The sequence below is a fragment of the Heterocephalus glaber genome, unplaced genomic scaffold (assembly GCF_053883595.1).
Source record: "Heterocephalus glaber isolate CG9 unplaced genomic scaffold, H.glaber_assembly_v1.0 deba00000768, whole genome shotgun sequence".
Lineage (NCBI taxonomy): Eukaryota > Metazoa > Chordata > Mammalia > Rodentia > Bathyergidae > Heterocephalus > Heterocephalus glaber.
This window is the reverse complement of record NW_028258162.1, coordinates 4,458,067-4,478,703: the sequence shown is the minus strand read 5'-3', so window position 1 is coordinate 4,478,703 and position 20,637 is coordinate 4,458,067. Positions and strand designations below refer to the sequence as shown.

The window sequence follows — 20,637 nt, the reverse complement described above, 5'->3', positions numbered from 1 at the left end:
CTACTATACAAAAGGGAAAAAGTGGTAGAGTTATTTAATTTTTATTAATGACACATTTGAAGCACTGTACACTAATTAGTTCCTTTAAAATTTTTCAAAAGTCATTAACAAGCTTGTTTACTTAGCAATCATGTATTAGGAATCTCAGGTTAATGCTGGGTGAAAACCATTTGATAATAAAATGGTAGGCCAAGACTCACTTCCAGTTGCAACAATAAATACAACCAGATTTGTACTCTTTCAATAGACAACGGGAAATGCAAAGGTACATTTAAAATATACATTGGGTGCGCCCCAAGGCCTCCATAGTGATGGCACTCCCCCGGGCTGGAGATGTGCCTGCACTCCCCCAAGGGACCATCACTGCCAGCAGCCCTTGCTCCCCAGTGACCATGTCCAACCACAAGGCAGGGATCCACACTAGACATGTTGGGAGGATGCGGCAGAACTGGGAAGAGGGTGCTAGAGAGATGCAACACAGAGAGGGCCCCGGGGCCGTACCAAGTGGTTGCTTACAGTGGTACAGGAGTGAGGCTCAGACCTCTGTGATGAGGAGTGAGCTCACATGAGCAGTCTGATCAAGTGTCCATCCACCCTTGGCTGGCACTGCACCATGGGGTTATGTGACACAGGAAACCAAACATTTCATCTACTTCTACCTGGGCCAGACGGCCGTTCTTCCAAGGATGGGCTGTGCCGCACAGTGAGCTGTCCAAAAATAAGTCCTGCAGCTTAAATTCCACTCACCAGATTGAATCTTCAGCTTGGAGCACCTCAATTTTAAACTGGTATTGTCTTTTGTACAGTGAATTCTCTGTACTAGTTATGGTTATTTTAAAAGCTAGCAAAACACCTTTTTATTTCAGGGCTAGGAATTGAACCCAGGGCCTGTACACGAGGCAAGTGCTCCACCACTGAGCAACACCTCCAGCCCACAAGTATATTTACTTTTCTAACCTATACTTCCTTTTCCCATGTTTTTTCTCCCAATTCATTCCTTCAAAAAATAAATCTGTTGGAGAGGGTTAAAAATGGTGGAGTAAGGACCAGCAGAAAAATGTAGCCTCTGTGAAACCTGGAATCATGACACATGGAAAGCAACAACTGAGGGAAGGAAAATAGAAGTAGAGCTCCAGGAATCAAGAAAAAAATAGGATAACTAGAAACTACCAAAGACAGGGAAAAAAACAAAGCAATCTGAAACCCTAACCCCAACTCCCACAAACACAAGGTAAGCCTGGAGGGGGTCAGAAGCCCCCAGGAGAAACAAAGTATTGGTGGACAGCACCAGCCGGAAGAAAAGTCCATGGTAATGTAAACTGCAAATACAGCATGAAGTTTTACTCTGAAAGTGACTCCCTCCACATGCCAGAATTGGAGAAGGCTAGACTTGGAGAAGAAATTCACAGCAGCCTCCACATACTTGGGATTGATATAATCTGAAGCCATTTTGGAAAGGAGTTTAAGACTGAGATATGCTGGGAATCAGAAGTTATTGAACAACTGCACTTCAGAGTCTCTGGGATCACCCTTTCACAGTGATTGGATGAGAGACAGACACAAGACAATCATGGAGAAGGGGTGGGCTATTCGCTGTACCCCTGAGAAGTTTAAGCAGCACTGTGCTGAAGTTATGAAAGACATGGATGGTGGCTGTGTATTTAGCTCAGTGGTTTCACCGCCTGCTGCACAAGCGCAAGGACCCAAGTTCAATCCCTGGTACCAAAAAAAAAAGATATGGATGGTGATCCCACACTTTGTGATGAGAAGCCAGGTTGGTAACAGACTTTTCTGAGGAGTTTGGGTTTAAAACTGCTGACATTAGATCCAGCAGACTGCTTGGTTCCCCTTGCTGCCTACTTCCAGCCCAGAGCTCAAGGTCTGTTCACTCTTCCCATCTGTCATTGTGATCAGGTATATACCTTGGCTTGGACAGCTGTCACATCCTGGGGTGCATAGACAGAAAGACTCTCGGGCAAGGGAGGCACCTTACAAGCCCACAGGCCATAAATCCAGGTGGAGACAGCAGTGAGGTGGGGTGTACAGAAGGGCACAAACACTAAGAGAAGCTGGAGTGAATAGAACCATGAAGCAGACAACATACCACTGACTCAAAATGCCCAGGGGGAAAGGCAGCACAGGACTCAGTATCCACAGAGCAAAATGTGGGTGTGGAAACAAAATAGGTCCTTAGTTTTGACTCACTATCTCTTATGGCTTGTGGCTAGATTTCCCCCAAAGCCTCATGCAGTCACAGGTGGGGCTTTTTCAGAGGTGGTTGGATGGAGAGTGTGTGATGCAGGGATTGATTCATGGTGCTAGGATTAAGGGTGTGAGTGCTACCCACCCTAAGTAGCCTGGATAAGATAAAAGGGAGAGAAAGAGCTGTGGTCATTCCTTGATTGCTTTGTTACCTTCTGCCACTGTGAACTGTTTCTCCTGTGTGATCCCTGTCTGCCTCGCCACCCTGCCTTGGAGCAAGCCGATTATGGACTGAAACCTCTACAAACTTTGAACTAAATAAAGCTTTCCTCCTGAACTATGGGTGTTGGGTATTTTGTCTCACCAAGGAGAAAAGTTACTATGACATTATCCACCAATATCTGGTATATCTCAATGCTACAGGTTCTGTGAGAAACCAGTCACTCAAACACAGGGAGGAATTTTTTTTTTACTCATTTCTCTTTTTGTTTTGTTTTCATTTTTGCCTCTTTTGCTCTATTTTTATTTTTTTTCTTATTTTTCTTGATTGTATTTTTCTGTTACTTTTACCTAATTCTACTAACTTTCTTTTATTCTTTAATTGGACTTTAATCTCACTTTTCTCCCCCCCCATCACCCTTGTTTCTTGTTCAAATTTTACTTCTTTTATTTCTTCTCCCCTACCCCCTCCCTTTTTATTATCATTACTATTAAGCTTTTAGGTATTTAGTTGATACTATGCTATTACTGTTGAATTCTTTTCTTTTCTTTCTTTTTCATTTGTTTAAACAGTTCTGGGGATTTGAACCCAAGGAGTGCTGAGCTATATCCCCAGCCTTTTCATCTTGTTTTTAAGTTTGTGACAGGGTCTAGTGAGTTGCCCAGACTGGGCTCAAAACTTGCAATTCTCCTGTCTCAGCTTCTCAAGTAGCTGGGATTATAGCTGGGTGACACCACACCCAGCCCATCAGACCATTCTTAATAGGCTACTATACAATCAAACAAAAATCATAGGCTAACCATGATCAAAGCTCCAATTTTTCCTAAGCCTTCACTGCCTCTTTCTTTTCAAGAAGACTGGTGATCAAAAACTACCTAACTATACACATAAGTAAACAAGAGGCAGCAAGTTGCTACTTTAATTAGCTGTTCAGAATCCCTTTTGCCATAATCAGACTGATTAAAAAAACAGCATTCTGCTACTCAGACACTCTGAGCTGGTGAAACACTGGTTTTGATAATAATTACAGTCAGTTTTTATTTTGATCTTCCCAAGCATTTGTGCCTAAAACTACTCCGCCCAGCAAGGAAAAATTTCACATAAATATGTAGCATGTTTCAGAGTGGTGGCTTCCACAGTACCACAGTCTGCCCATTCTCTTAGTTGTCTACTTCCTCCTCTTCATTCTCTTCTTCTTCCAGCCTTTCTTCATCATCATCACTGTACTCACGCCAGTGCCTATTTTGGTCCTAGGAATCTGTTTTTTGTCCCTGCCCTTCTTTTGCTCTGCAGCTTCCTTCTTGCCTTTTTGTCCTCACCTATTTGTTTCCAGAGCTTCTTTTAATGGGGTAATGAACTACTACTGGAACTCCATCTCTTCCATGGCCAAAACCACATCACTGGCACTAAGTTTCTTGCACTTACCTTCCATTGAGAGATTATTGGCATAAGATGTGGCTTACAGCACAAAGATGCTGGCAGCAGAGGAGATGGAGCTGCAGGTCTCCTTGGAGATGCTGATACCATCCAGGAGTGCTGCCTTTATGTCCTTAGCCCATTCTGCCACTGCTGCTGCAAGGGCCCAAGCCTCTTCGGCCAAAGGCCTCCTTTTCAACCAGATGCCATATCTGGACCTCCTGCTGAATTCTTTTCTACTGTTAATGGTAGTATAGTTGTTGGTTTTCTTAGATAATCACTGTATGTCAATATTGGTCTATATTTGTGTCTACTTTATTCCCGCAGATCTCTTTCCTATTGTGAAGTATAGTATAGTTGTAGCTATTATTGATTCATATAGAATGTAAATAACTAGTTTTTTACTTTATTAATATTGCTGATTATTTTTCTATTGCTAATGGTGGCATAGCTGTTACTTTTAATTGGTTTTCATTGTATGCCAATATCTGAGTGGTCTTTGTATTGCCAATATCACTGCAGTCTGTTTTTCCTCTCTAACTAGTATGGGAGATTAAAACCCTAGAGGAAAGTTGGACACTAAGAAGATTCTCAAATATTACAATAAAAAGTTTGAATATGGGTATAAATACCAAAATACAATCAAACCCAAGGACATATCATTACAGGTAAAAAGAACCTAACTAAAGAGATCTCCACAGTAGTGTCAGAGTTTTTCTACCCTAACAGATCTCAACCCACAGCGTGAAAACAATAGACACACAGGAGAAAGCAAGGCAACAAGAGATTCCCAAAACCCTCACCACACCAAACCAATCTTATAAACAGTGATTTAGAGGAAGCTAGAGGCAAAGAACTCAAACACTAGATGGTCAAAACGTTTAAGAGATGAAAGAAGAAACACATAAGCAAATATATATGATGTTTTACAAGCTCAAAGAGGATTTAATTAAACAGATAAAGGATTTCACCAATAAAATGTTCAACAAGATTAAAGAATAAACAATAAAATAAATAATTGAGTTAAGCAAGACAATACATGAATGACCTCTTCAGAAAAGAATTAGAAAGTGTGAGGGCTGGGATTTAGCTCAGTGGTTCCACCGCCTGCCTCACAGGCACAAAGTCCCGAGTTGAATCTCTGGTACCAAAAAAAAAAAAAGAATTAGAAAGTATGAAACGAAAGTAAGCAGAGATAGACAACAATGGGAAATCCAATGGAAAACATGGGTAGCAGACTTGACCAAAGTGAGGACAAGGTGTCAGAAATAGAAAACAAGGTGGATGCATTTACTAAGTGTCACAAAAATATACTAATAAAAAATTATGAAAGAAAAAAATAAATGCTTTGGAGATGAATAAAAAGAAGTAAAACATATGTTGAGGTAACTAACTGTTTGGGGGAATTAGGCTACAGATAGAGCTGAATAATAATTCCCAAGAAGAAAAACAGATTAAGCCATGGTTTGCCTAGCTTCAAGGACTGCAGTGCAAGGAGGGTGATCCCACAAACACTGCAAGATCTCAGTGAGTTTAAGCAGAAAGAAATCAGGATTCAGGAGGCCTGAGGGAGCTAGAATTTGCAGGACAGAATAGAAGGTGAAGAAAGAATTCAAGATTAATGAAAAGGGTCTATTTGGACCCGCTGTGGAAAATACCATCCATACATGGAAAACTACATGAGGCTGGACAGAAAATGACTGACACTACGGTATATGTCATAAGTTTCTTAAACCTCACAAAGTTGTCAGAGTTCATACTAGAGTGCATAGTCCTTGTTGAACATCAAGGGCATTTGCTGAATTGAGAGTTTAGCTATGGGGCTATACTATCCCTAAATCGACCCTGTAACAACTGAAAAATAAGCTACACAGTGATGTAACAATTTTGAAAGAATAAAGTCCAACCTTCCTTTTTTTTTTGGCAGTACTAAGGATAGAACCAACGGACTTTGCACTGAGCTAAATCCTTAGTTCTTTTCTTTTTTATTTTGAGACACTGTCTTGCTAAGTTGCCAAGTTTAAAGTCCAACATTCTTTAACAGTGATGCAAAAAACTTGGTATGTTCCAACAACAACATGAAATTTGAAATACCAAACATTCAACCAAACATTCAGATATGATGTGAAGCAGAAAACTGGGATAAAGCACTGGGTGTGATGGCGCACACCTGTAACCCCAGCATGTGCACGGCTGAGGCAGGAAGAGTGCTGTGAGTTTGAGGCCACCTTGGGCTACATAGTGAGTTCAAAGCCACATAAACTTCACAGAGAAACCCTGTCTCAAAAAGTAATAAAATAAATTTTAAAAAAAGAAAAAAGAAAAGAAAAGAAAACTGGGATACAATTACAAGGAGAAAATTCAGGATGGATTAGCAGTTCAAGATTTTACCTGAGGTATTGCTAAGTATGCTTGTTGATGTACAAAAAAATGAAATGTCAGGAAAATGTCATGTAAAAAAATCTCCAAAACTCTAGAGATGAAAAATATCAAAATAAAATTAATTGGATAAAATTAATCAGATAAGGGGCCGGGGATTTACCCCAGTGGTTCCATCGCCTGCCTCGCAAGCACAAGGACCTGAGTTCGATCCCCAGTACCAAAAAAAAAAAGAAAAAAAAATTAATCAGATAAGAATGAAAAAGTCATAAATTTGAAAATATGCTGAAAGTATCTGAAGCACAGACAGAAAAATATGGCTAAAACAAGGTAAAAGAGTGCCAACACTAAAATTATTTTTTAAATGGAAATAAAACAAAACCATAAAAATTCAATTGATACTTAAAAGACAAATGGAAATAAAGATAAAAGAAATAGAAGAAATAGATATAAATAATCTTTAAAAATGGCAGATTAAGATCTCAATCCAACCTTGTCAATAAACCGCCAAGGATAAAAAGGAGTATTACATATTAAAGAATTAATTCCCCCAAGAAAGCATCACAATTCTAAATGTGTATGTACATATGAAACAACAGAATTTTAAATTATACGAAGGAAACACTGACAGACCTGAAAGGAAAAATGGACAAATCTACTGGAAATTTCAATATAACAATCTCAATAATCTCACGCAACTGCATCTTGCTGATATTGTGAAACCCCATCTATGACATAACATCATTTTCTCAAGTGCACAGAAAATTCACCAAAACAGACAATATTCTGAGCTACAAGAACAAACACTAATTTAAAAGAACTAAAATCACACAAAATACATTCTTTTACCACAACACAATTAAACTACAAACTGATAACTAAATCACAGGAGGAAAGTTCCAAATATTAGAAATCACAACACATATTTCATTAAAACACATTCAAATGAAATCACAAAACCATAATTTCACCTAAGGGCATAAAAATGAAATCACATTGTTAAGTACTTTGTATAAGAATGTTCCTAGTAGTTTAATGTTAAGTGAAATAAGTCAGACACACAAGCTCAAATATCACATGGTTTCTCTTATATGAGAAACAAAATACATAAATACACAAATAAAGAGCAAAATAGAAGAGATAAGTAGGAAATAGAGAGATATTTAAACAATTCCACAAATTATATATTTTATTGTTTCAAAAATATTTTAATATATATGCCTATTTGTTTCATTTATACTACTAGTTTAATCTTAGATTACTGAAAAGAAAGTTTTGTGATATTATGGGTTTATTTCTGAGTTGTTTATTGTTAGTCTTATTATTTTGTTATGAAATTTTTATTTTTTCATAAAATAAAAAACTGAAAACCCAAAATGTCCATCAAGAGATGAATAAACAAATTATAACATTCATACAATATAATTCTTCTTAGCAATAAACAGAACTGATATACATTAAAACATAAATTTATCTTAGAAACATATTCAGTTCTGGATATAATATACAATTTCCTTTTATGAAATTCTATAAACAGGAAAATTTAATCTATAAAGACAGAACGTTCATCAGTAGTTTCCTGGAGTGAAAAGAATTGAGTACTTTAAATGCTATCTTGATTGGGGTGGTACTTATATAAGTATACACATTTGTCAAAACTGAAACTATCAAGCTGTATACTTTACAAGGGGCCCATTTTATTGTAGAAAAATTATATATTGTAAAGATTTTTTTAAGTGGCAGAACAAACATGTACAACACACTGTTCATGTTAACGGTAATGGTAATATGAAGTAATAGTGTTATTGTAATGTAGTGTTAAAGTATTACAATATTGTAATATTGTAGTGTTAAAGTAATATGAGTAATAGTGTGCTCAAAAATTCACATAAGCAAGGAACTCATTCAGTGTTCAAAATATTCACCACAAACTGAGTCTCAGAATTCAGTTTCTTAGCCATATACCAGTTAGCAGTTATCTGGGAGAGAAAAGGATTTAACCCTATCACTCTAAACACTGTGTTCTGACATATATTTATCTTCTAATAAATTAAGGTAATATAAGGGGGCCCTTTATTTATTTATTTTGGTACCAGGGATCGAACTCGGGACCTTGTGGTTGCAAGGGAGGCAGTGGAACCACTGAGCTAAATCCCCAGCCTCTAAGGGGCCTCTTTAAATAAGTCAAAGGAAGATAGCTTCAAAATATTAGCTCTTCAGCTTGAAATATATTTTACTGTAATAACCAAAACATTACTTATATCTACATAAATATGTGACCCCAAAATAGTACAATACATACACATTCTCAAGTGAATATGGAACATTATACAGGATAAACAGTATGTAGGCCACCAAAAAAGTCTCTATAGATTTAAAGGACAGAAATTACAGGAAGCATGTTCTCCAATTACAAAAGAATGAGATTAGAATTCAGTAACATGGAAATCTGGTAGATTCAAATGTGTAAAAAAATTAAACATTATACCCCTAAACAGCAAATGGGTCAAAGGAAAAAAAAAATCACAAGGCAAATTAGAAAATACTTTGAGATGAATGAAAGGTGAAACATAACACAACAAACTTATGGGATTCACTAAAAGCAGCACTTAAATGGAAATTTACACCTGTAAGTACCTGATGTTACAAAAAAGATCTCAGTAAAACCTCAAAGCCATGAAGATGGTTACTATTAAGAACATAGGAAATCGTAAGTGTAGGTGAGAATGAGAGAAATTGGAACATTTGTTCATTACTGATAGGAATGTAAAATTGTACAGGCATGTAAAACAGTATGTTAATGGATACAGTGTACAGGGTCTTGAATGAAAAATACAATTACCAAAGAGATTAGTCAGTTTTTTCGTTGCTGTGATCAAATACCTGACACACACAACTTAAAAGATGAAATGTTTACGTTGGCCTCACAATTTCAGAGGTTTCAGTCCATGGTCAACTAGCTCCAAGGCAGAAATATCATGGCAGAAGGGCATCACCAAAGAAAGCTGCTAAACTTGTAGCTGCCTGGAAGGAAATCAAGCAAGGAAGAGCCAGAGAGGAAGAGGCCAGGAACCAGATACAGCGCTTATGGTCACACCCCATGAAACATCCAGACATGTGCTTTACTAATTTCTTCGGTGTCTCTTCTGGGTAAATACTCCAAAGTACTCAAGCAGGGCCCTGAATAGTTATTTGTGACCTATTCTCATAGCCACATTATTCACAATAGCCAAAATATGGCACCAACGCAAGTGTACACACACTGACAAATAAATGGATAAGCAAAATGTGGCATATACATAGTTTGCCTTTAAAAATAAGGAAATTCTAGCACATATTACAACAAGGATGAACTCTGAAGAAATTATGCTAAGTGATCTAAGCCAGTTATTAAAAGACAATTACTATACAATGCCACTTAGCTGAGGTTTTTAGAGTAGTCAAAATCACAGTAGAGTGTTGGCTGCCAAGGTCTGTGGGCAGGAGGGAATAGAGTTGTTCTTTAATGTATACATAATATCACTTTTACAAGATGAAGAGAGCTTTGGAGGTGGATGATAATGGTTATACAATACTAAGAATATATTTAATAGCACCGAACTATATGCTGAATAATGGATATGATGGTAAATTAAATTATGTGTGTTTTACTACAATAAAAAGTAATTGAAAAAAACTTTAAATCAATAACCTCAACTTTTACCTTAAAAAACTAGAAAAAGAACAGCAAACTAAACCCAAAGTGAGCAAAGGAAAAGAAATAATAAAGATTAAAGCAATAAATGAAATTGACAATAGAAAACCAACAGAGAAAAATTAATAAACCAAAAGTTGTTTTTAAAAAAGATCAACCAAATTGACAAATCTTTAAGTTAGACTGAACAAAAAAGATGCAAATTATTAAAATTTTAGAGGTAATATGACTTCCAATATTGCTTAAATAAAAAGGATTTTTAAACACCCCAAACAATTGAATGCCGAGATAACCTGGATAAAACAGACAAATTCCTACAAAGATGCTATTGTTAGATAAAGGATTCAGGATTTGTGTTGCATAAAGGATTCACATCTTTTACTTCATAAAATTTTTGAAAAGTCTAGTATTTCAAGTATGTCCCATTTCTGTATCTCATTTGAAAAGTACTTTAGTATCATAAAATTACAGGTTAAGCTATGGCGAGGTTTTATATTACTCAGGAAAGTATTACCACTGAAAAGATAGTAAGCCTAAATTGTAATTCCTGCACATTACAAAATCCATCGGTGATTTTTTTAGATCAACTTTTCAAAATGGAAATGGCATCTTTTCATTATCTCCCTTGGGGCCTGACAAAGTAATACTAGGGCATTTTCTTGAAAGCATTGGAAATAGAAGAAAAAATGGTTAAGAAAGGTTAACAGTAACAATAATACAAAGCACTTTTAATGGATAACCAATCACCTATTGAATAGGACGGAAAACATACAAAGATACTAGCAAAATAATTCTTAATAGGAGCACTAACTGGTATTCAGGGAAGAAAATTCTCTTGTAGTATTGTACTACCTGAATGTTACATTCCTGTCCCTGCCTAATCAATGTCAGTAGTAACTCTACATCATGGAAGAACCAAAACCATACTTAATGGAGCAATACCACCTGGGCTGAGAACCACTGGTAAACAACAACAGAAGCATGGTTGATACAACAGCAAAAAGATTTGGAGATTGAAAAATCTCATCTATTTAAAAAAAAAATGTAGGGGGGAGAGGTGCTTCTAATACTTGCTTATCAGATCATTAATACAGTATTTCTAGCATTGTGCCAGAGACTTTACTCAACAATTTTAGTTCGACAAAACAAACATGTCTCATTCGTTATCATTACTTTTACAGTTACAGCTTTCAAAGTTATGTAAGAATGATTTAAACTTTGCAGTTTCATCTTGCATGCTATAAAAACACTTTACTATGGCCCATCATTCAAGGACATACGTTATGTCTATATTGGGGGTTCTTTATGTATATGCACACGTAACTTCCATAGGTCTTTGTATGACAGGACTTAGCAGCCACAAAGTAGCTGAAAGAAATGAGAACTCAAATCTTTGTTCAATGAACTAAATACATTTAGAAATTAACAGACATAAAAAACCCTCCTTAAGGGCCAGGGATTTAGTTCAGTGGCACCACCCCTGCCTCTCAAGCACAAGGTCCTGAGTTCGATCCCCGGTACCACAAAAAAAAAAATTTTTTTAAATAAAAACCCTTATTAGCCAGGGATGTAGCTCAGCAGCACAGCACCTGCCTGGCAAGTGTGAGGTCCTGAGTTCAATACCCAGTACCAAAACAAAACAAAACAAAAGCCTTCTTAAATACTGAACAGAATCTAACTTAATAGCTGTCTTTCAAAGTATAAAGGCACTACAAGGTTTATGAGACTCTTGTGTAAAATAGGAAAGAAATTAGAACTACAATGAGTAATATTGTAATAATATAATTCTTATTTAAGAACATATTCAAAATGCCAGTTTGGTGAGGGGGGATGTAGCTCAGTGGCACTGTGTCTGCCTGGCAAGTGCAAGGTCTTGAGTTCCATGCCCAGTACTGCAAAAAAAAAAGAAAAAAGAAAAAAGCCAATTTGATTTGTAACACGTTATATAAAACACAATCTACATAACACATGGGGAGAGGAGTGAACCACAGAGTATAAATATCAAATTATCCTTAATTTTGAGCTTATAAAGAATTCATTTCTTATGGGATACATAATGGAATATGAATATAGGAAAAGGTATACAATGTTCTTTGACTATTTTAAGACAAGTTAATGAAGTCCCAAAAAACTTCATTAGCAAAAGAGGTAAATTAAAATATCACTTTACTGAAACTAAATATTATAATTTAATGGAAGGATAACAGTCACCATACAAATTCACTACGATGGTATTTTGAGTTTCCCAGCCAATACAACACAATGTATAATATTTAGTCAAACAAAATAAAATGTACTATATATGGAAGAGAGAGGGAATTATTAAATACTGGAAGATTAGTATGTCTTGATTGATGATTTTAACAGGTCATTGTAAGAACACAGCACAGTGAAGTGGGAAAAAAAAAACCAGAACTGGAAGTATAGAAACCTGACTCCCAATTTTACCTCTGCTTACTACTTTTGGATAAGTTCTATTACATTCTCAGGACTTTAATTTGCTCATCTGTAAAATAATCTCTACAATCACTAGGACTCTATAGTCCTTATTCTACAAAACATAGGATATTTTTTAAACTTAGCAAAATAAAATCATTTTCTAAGCAAGTAAAGAAAAAACACTCAAATCTGTTCAGATCCCATTCCCTACTGCCTAGCTGAGGAATTGGCTTTCTTCTATCCCTATTCTCTCCCAAATCATCATCTCAAGTTCCCCCTTACAATGGAACATTCTCTTCCAGATACGTGGATGTTATAATATAACCTACCTCTAAAAAAAGAAAATTCCCATGGATCAACCAGTGAAAGAAAAACCCCACTTAAAGAGCAATGAAAAAGACAAAATATGTCATAAGAAATATTATAAAATCTGTACAAGACTCATAAGAAGAGAACTTTAAAACACTACTAAAGGACACAAAAAGATGTGCTATGTCCCCAGACAGGAAGGCTTAATGTCAAAAAAGGCATAAATTGATTAATTTAAAACTGAGTCAATTTAAGAAGAAAGTTCTGTTTTTAAACTACTCAAGTCAATTCTAAGATTTATTTAGGAACAGTGGGGAGAGCGAAAATATCTAGAAAAATTCCAGGAAAAAATAAATGAGACTAATTCTGTGAAACATTAAAACATATGATAAAGCTTTAATAAAGTCATAAGGTAACAGCACATGAACAGATACATATCAAAGGGACAGAAAATAAAACTCAAAAATAGATCCAAATACAGGAATATAATATAATATAATATAGAATATATACAGGAATATAATATAGGAATATACAGGAATATAATACATAGGAATATAGTACAGGAATATAATATATAAAGGTAACGTTTCCAATCAGAAGGAAGTAAGACTGGGCTCCTCAGTAAACGGTGTTGTGATATTTGGGTTGCCAAACAGCAAAGAATAGTTGGAAACATACCTCACACTGTCTAACAGGATAAATTCCAAACGATCACAGGTATCTATGTAAAAAACAAAACCATACAGCAACTTTGGAGACAGTTCTGTGCTTTCTTACAAAGTTACCTTATCATTAGAATCAGTAATCATATTCTTTGATATTTACCCAGTCGAACTGAAAGTCTAAGTCAACAAAAAAAACTGCAAATGAATGTTTACAGCAGATTTATTTACAATTATAAAAAAACTGGAAACAACCAAAGTGCCCTACAGATGAATAGATAAACTGCAATAAATCCTGAGTTCAATCCCCAGCACCCAAAAAACAAAACAAAACGAAAAAACACTGTAATGGAATTTTTGTTGTTGTTGTTGTTCTTTTATTGGTACACTTTAGGTATACAATTCGTTTACATTTATCATTGGGTGTCTGTACCTGTACATGATACATCTTGGTTCTTATTTTTTTCCATATTACCTGTGCACCCTTCACCCCCTCCACCCTTCCCTATTTACGTAGATTTCATTTCCATTTTTTTTTTCTGTTCTCATAGTTTTTCCTTTCCCTCTTTTCCTTTCCCCTTCCCCTCCCTTTACTCCTTCATCTTTGGACCTTTCCTATTTCAAATTATCAGTTATTCATTTTAATCATTTTAACCCTTGTTTACACTATCAGTTTCTCACACTAGAGAAACTATTCGGTATTTACACGTGTGTCCTATTAATTTCACTTAAGAGTATGGCCTCGATATGCATCCATTTAGCTATAAACGACTCTAGTTTTTCATTTTTTATGGCTGAGTAGCACTCCATTTTATTAAAAAACCACATCTTCTTTATCCAGTTTCCAGTTGATGGGCACTTGGGCTGCTTCCAAGCTTTAGCTATTACAAACTGTGCCACTATAAACATGGGTGCACATTTATCACTGTGGTATGATTCTTTTAGTTCTTTTGGGAAAATACCCAGCAGGGGAATAGCTGGGTCAAATGGGACCTCTAGTCCTAGTTCTTTGAGGTATCTCCATACTGATTTCCACAGTGGTTGCACCAGTCTGCACTCCCACCAACAATGGAGAAGGGTTCCTTTCTCCCCACAACCCCACCAGCATTTGTTATTTGTTGATTTCTTATAGCAGCCATTCTTTCTGGGGTGAGGTGGAATCTCAGTGTTGTTTTCATCTGCATCTCTCGAATGACCAGTGATGTTGAACATTTTTTCATATATTTGTTTGCTGCTTTTACTTCTTTGTCTGAGAAATGTCTGTTCATTTCAGATGCCCATTTTTGAATTGGGTCTTTGAATTTGGGAGGTCTGATTTTTTTCAGTTCTTTATATATTCTAGATAGTAGTCCTTTGTCTGAGGTACAGCTGCTAAAATTTTTTTCCCATATTGTAGGTTGTCTGTTAGCTCTGTTGGTGGTTTCTTTTGCAGTGCAGAAGCTTTTTAATAAGATGAGATCCCAGTTGTTGATTCTTTCCGCTAGTTCTCGTGCTGCTGAGGTTTTGTTCATGAAGTCTTTTCCTATGCCAATGTCTTCAAGAGCTCTACCTAACTTATCTTCCAGCTAGTTTAGTGTTTCTGTCTTAATATTTAGATATTTAATCCACTTTGATCTTAGTTTAGTGCACGGTGATAGATATGGGTCTAGTTTTAATCTTTGGCGGTTGAAATCCAGTTTTTCCAACACCATTTATTAAATAGGCTATCTTTCCTCCAATGATGGTGGTTGGCTCCTTTGTCAAAGAAGAGGTGGCTGAGCATGTCTGGAGTTGTTTCTGCATCTTCTAATCTATTCCACTGATCCTCAGGTCTGTACCTTTGCCAGTACCATGCTGATTTTATCACAGTAGATTTGTAGTATAGTTTCAAGTTGGGGATTGTGATACCCTCAGCCATGTCTCTGTTGCTTGGAATTGCTTTAGCTATTCTAGGTCTCTTATGGTTCCAAATGAATTTTTGGATTGTTTTCTCTAGTTCTATGAAGTATATTGTGGGAATTTCAATTGGCATTGCATTGAATCTATATAGTAGTTTTGGAAGTATGGCCATTTTTACTATATTGGTTCTTCCTACCCAGGAACAAGGGATATCTTCCCATTTTCTTGTATCCTCTTTGATCTCTTTTATCAGAGTGCTGTAGTTTTCAGTGTAGAGGTCTTTTGCTTCCTGTTAGATTGATTCCTAGATATTTCATTTTTTTGGATGCTATTGTAAAAGGAATTGTTTCCCTAATTTCTCTCTCAGTGAGTCTGTTATTTGTATATAAGAAGGCTATTGTTTTTTGAGTGCTGACCTTGTATCCAGCTACTCTACTGAATCTGTCAATTACATCTAGAAGTCTTCTGTAATGGAATATTATCCAGGAATAAAAACTAAGCTGTTAAGCCACAAAAAGGGAGAAAGAACCTTACTAAGTGAAAAACTCAGTCTGAAAGGCTACAGAGCACATCACCCTAATACAATACAGCCTAATGTGCTCATTTACAGCAACTCATTTCTGCTCTAGTGACTGTATTTTTCAAGTTTTTTAAAAGGGACTTTTTTCCCTACCTTGCAGCACTCATATACATGCCAGAGTTTCTTCCTCAGAAGCACTACTTTTTGCTCTTTGCCTCCTCTAAACTTTACAATCAGCACACACAAACCCCTCCACGAAAGCCCTAAGTAGGGCTCTCCTTTGTTCTCCATTACAGCACTCCACTGACATCTTCTCAACTCCTTCCCTCTTTATTTCTATCTTCTACCAATAGGCTATTAGTAATGCTGACAGCAAAAGCCATGCCCACTTTACTTACCCACTATGTACACAAAGCACACAACCAACCTCCACAATTTATGAATGGAGGATGAAACTAGCTACGGAACTTGTGTTAAGAGGGAAAACACTAAATATGAATCTGATTTCTCATGTGTAAATCAAGAAAAACCTGTAGAACTCTAGGGTAATTGTGATTAAGTAAAAAGTGTACAGTGTACTTTAACAGTACCTGGCAAACCAAACAAAAAGCAGTCAATAAATATTAGCTATTATTCTTGAAAGCATTTAAAAGATTTGAAGATTAAGGCCTATAAATCAGAAAGAAGGGAGAAAGGGAGAGTGGGAGGGAGGGAAGGAGAATTATCATCATCTACCTATTGGAAGAAGTCTTTCTCTCCGCCTGATGCTGCCCTTGCAATTCTCAAATGATTAAAGATTATTTTTCCCTTACAAAACTCAGAAAGCTGCTGCATTAATTTCCAGTTGAAGGTCAGAAATCATCATAACCCAGTCCTGGACAAGACAATACAGAGGCAAAAGAAACACTTTTAACAAACTCCTTCCCAAAGACTTACGTTTATATTGTTCACAAAACATCACTAATAACTATCATTTTATCCTTCTCCTTCTACTTGAATAAATCAAAGATTTACTACCTAAATATATACATTAGCTGAGAAAATAATTACATCATGTTTTCCACATCAGTCAACTGTATATTTGGTTAAGCTAAGCAAAAATTGTTAACAACATATAAAATAATGCAAAATGGGCTGGGGATTTAGCTCAGTGGTGCCACTGCCTGCCTCACAAGGGCAAGATCCCAAATTCGATCCCAGGTATCAAAGAAAAAGAAAAGAAAAGAATGCAAAAAAGTAACCTGGATGTCAATTATACAAATACTTTCAATTTATTATTGTGGCTAATCAATACCTACCACCACATTTATTTTTACATGTGTAAAACATAAACAAACCAACCAAAAACTAACAGAGAAAAGTCCCTTATTATATGAAGACATTAAAAAAACCCTGTTACTATCATTCTGAAAGTTCTCTCGATTTCCAGACAACAGAGGCTGTTCGGTGCATCATATGACCCAGCTGGCATTCTTCACCACTTACTCACCCACTGGAGCTGCCTGCCAAAAAATCATGTGAATATCTTGAGAAGTCTGAGAAACTTCTCAGAATGCTTCGTAAAAGTTTTTTAAGTTCTGCATAAACAAATATTTCCAGCCTTTAAACAAAACAATAAATAAACTACATGAACCAAAGAGCAAATACATCTACTCAGTTTCCTGAAATTGATACAATTACTAAAAATTATTAAACAATTTCTTCAATAATTACTGAGTCAAAAATTCTACCTGTCCCTAAAACTGATGTCAAATTAGAAAATTATTTCTAAATTTCTCCACTACTAACAGACTTTAAAAGAAATATATTTCTAAGATTAACAGGATATATTAAGGAAGTAATAAATGCAGAATAGTATATACAATATACCTACTGTATATGAATGGGGGTAATATACTTAATATAAAGAAACAATGAAAAGATATAAAAGAAAACTACTTCCATATAGGCAGTAGGGGTGAGAAATGGAGACAGAAGTTAGAACTTATCAACTTTCATCTTTTTAAACTGTTTTAATTTTTGAGCCATGTGAATATTTATCAATATTTTTAAAAACAAAGTATATTAGGGTTCAGGTTAGGAAAAAAAAAGCAGTACATATTTTCTATTAGTATATGTATTTTTTAAATCAACAAACATATATATGTACGCACGTGTGTGTGTTGTAGGCTTTAAAGAATAGAAAAGTTCACTTAAAGATTTAATGACAAATTTTTCACAACATCACTGGGAATAATGTTTCTAGGTCACAGAAATGACTAAATGAAATTTCTGACTAAATGAAATTTCACAGTCATGGTTCTCTTTTCCCCTCTTACAACTTTAAAATATTTTCCAAATTATCACAAATCTAAGACAGATGGCTTCAAAAGAGGGAAGGGATAATAATTCATTTCTTTTTATTTATGCTTTAAATAATTCTACATATTATAAATCACTTTAATTAGAATACACAAAATTATGGAAAGAAAATGCATTTCATAACATTCTTCTACCAGCCCTGAATCTGTTCTCTTAAATACATCTCTTTATTCAATAAAGTTTCAGGCTAACAGCAAATGGGAATAGTAAATCTAGATTGTCACCTAACACACAATTACCTTGTAAGACACATTCCAATGCACAACTTCTTCCTTCTTCAAACTCCCTATCTGAATTTGTCAGGAGGACTGACGCCCCACCTTGCCCCAATCCCATGTCTCAATTTTCTCTAAAGCACATCAGGCATCTGGAAGATCTCATTCCCAGCTGACAACATTGTTCAGTGTTCTTCTGCTACCATCAGCAACCCATATCTAAACATATCCATCCAGGTTCCTAGATCACAAACTGGATCGCCATAAGCTATCCCTATACACTAATCTTAAGTTTAATTTAAAAGATTAAAAACAAATCAACCATGGTGATGGGGCCGGCAGGAGGGGGGAAATGAGTTATTTGTTTGTGGGTATAGCATTTCAATTTGAGATGATAAAAAAATTGGATGGACAGTGGTGATACCTGAACAGCAGTGTGAATGTGCTAAATGCTACTGAGTCATTTCAGAACTGTTAAAAGGGTAAGTTTTACTTTATACATACAATACCACAATAAAGAATAAATTAAAAAGAAACAATAAATTCAGAATGCCACCATAAGCAGTTCATTGCTCACCTCAAAAGAACCTTAATAATCTTGTACTACTTACCAATTTGGGAATATATAAACCAATTCCATAATGTTTATCTACTAGCTATTTAGGCATAGTCATTTTAGGGACACATGAAGATATTTTAAATTAAAATAAGAAAAAATGAACTTTTACGTCAAGAAAAATGTTTCATTATATAAATAAATATATTTTGCTTTCTAGCAATGCCATAATTTTTTTTTTTAATGGAGAAAAGAGCCTAGGAAAGCAAAAGTGGCGAGAATGCAGGAGAGTCACGAAGGCTGCCCTCATGCATGCGACTTCCTAACACAAGAATATCAAGGTACAACAAAAAAAAACAAAACCAAAACAAAATGGGTATGTATGTAAAACAGTACTCAAAAAAATGTATACATGAGCTATTACTCAGACTACGATGCTTTCTAAAACCTCAATAATATTAAAATGGGATCTCTATTACTTAATACTATTCAAACTCCTTACTAATAAGAGCTATAAAGTGATACCCATTTACATAAACAAATAAATACCTGGAAATCAGTGGGGAATTAAAAGAAGTAAGAACCATTAACAAAGGAAGAAAACAGGAAGTGGAAGGAAAAAGGAAGAGAAGGAAGGGGAAGGAAGGAAAAAAGGAGTAGAGAGAAAATATTCCTCAAAAGTACACAGAGAACCACTCATTATCATTGCTTAGATTACTAAATTTGAAAATATTTCCTAAGTAAATTACAAGATGTAGTACACTCTTAAGTAAAATCCCCAAATGGGAAGTCAAATGTTAAAAAATACCCTGAGAAAAAGCATTTGAACTAAAAATAAATTTGAAAAAAGTTTAAAAAATGAATGTGTCTAAATCTACTGATATGGGATAAAAACAAAACACAGACAAACAAAAAATACTTTTTTAAAGCTATAAATCAGTTAATTTCAAATGTGAGGAAACACAAAATAAGAAAATGAGTATGTAATGAACAGCTCTGGTATACTAACGTTAACATGCAAAAAAACGAACTGACCTCCACACCTTTACTATAAACGACACAGAATTTCAGATGCATTACAGATTTATTTTTAAACTAGAAAACTGTGGAATATTTCTAGTAATGAAAGGGATTTGTCTTTTGATTTCAAGCAACTCATCAAGTTATTATAAAAAGTGTCTATAAAACAAGGAAGGCCAAAGTAAAGATAAAATGAAAACTAACAGAGTGAGAGGAAGACTTTGCAACTAGAATACTTGATAAAGTTTTATCTGAAAACTATACAGAAAAATCAAAAGTGGCCAGGGCTGGGGATTTAGCTCAGTGGCACTATGCCTGCCTCATAAGCGCAAGGTCCTGAGTTCGACCCTCAGTACAAAACATAATAATAATAATAAAATTTTTTTTTAAAGGGCCAGAGTTGCATATGCCAAGTACCACTCTAAGCACCCTACCTATTAATTAATCTCACAGTCATAGCAATCCTCCTTTGAAAAAGACACCATTTTATGTGGTAAACTAGAACAGTAAGGCCCAGAAAGGCCACTTACTTACCCAGTGTGACATGGCTTGGTGGGCAGAGCCAGAATTTAAACCTAGTTTCATTTCAGAGTCCATGGGTCTAAAGCTCTGAGTTATTTGCTTCTTTCCTCTACATCACAGAATTTGGTGAACTGTTCACTCTACATATCTAAGTTTACTACATATAGATTACTAAAATACAGGACAATGCACAAACAGGAAACCTGTGTGTGTGCAGGGGATTGAACCCAATGCCTTATAT

General features: G+C 35.5%; 1 protein-coding gene across 4 annotated transcripts in view; it reads right to left on the bottom strand.

Moving 5' to 3' along the window:
• The window catches only part of Stam (signal transducing adaptor molecule), a 71,159-nt gene that overhangs the window by 30,653 nt on the left and 19,869 nt on the right, over window positions 1-20,637 (bottom strand). The window contains exon 1 of one of the 4 annotated variants that reach the window (XM_087207217.1): window positions 13,341-13,359. The exons of the other annotated variants lie outside the window; for them this stretch is intronic. The gene's annotated coding sequence lies outside the window, so the exon portion shown is untranslated. Of the gene's footprint in view, window positions 1-13,340; window positions 13,360-20,637 lie in introns of those variants that run through there. 4 annotated transcript variants of the gene reach the window in all.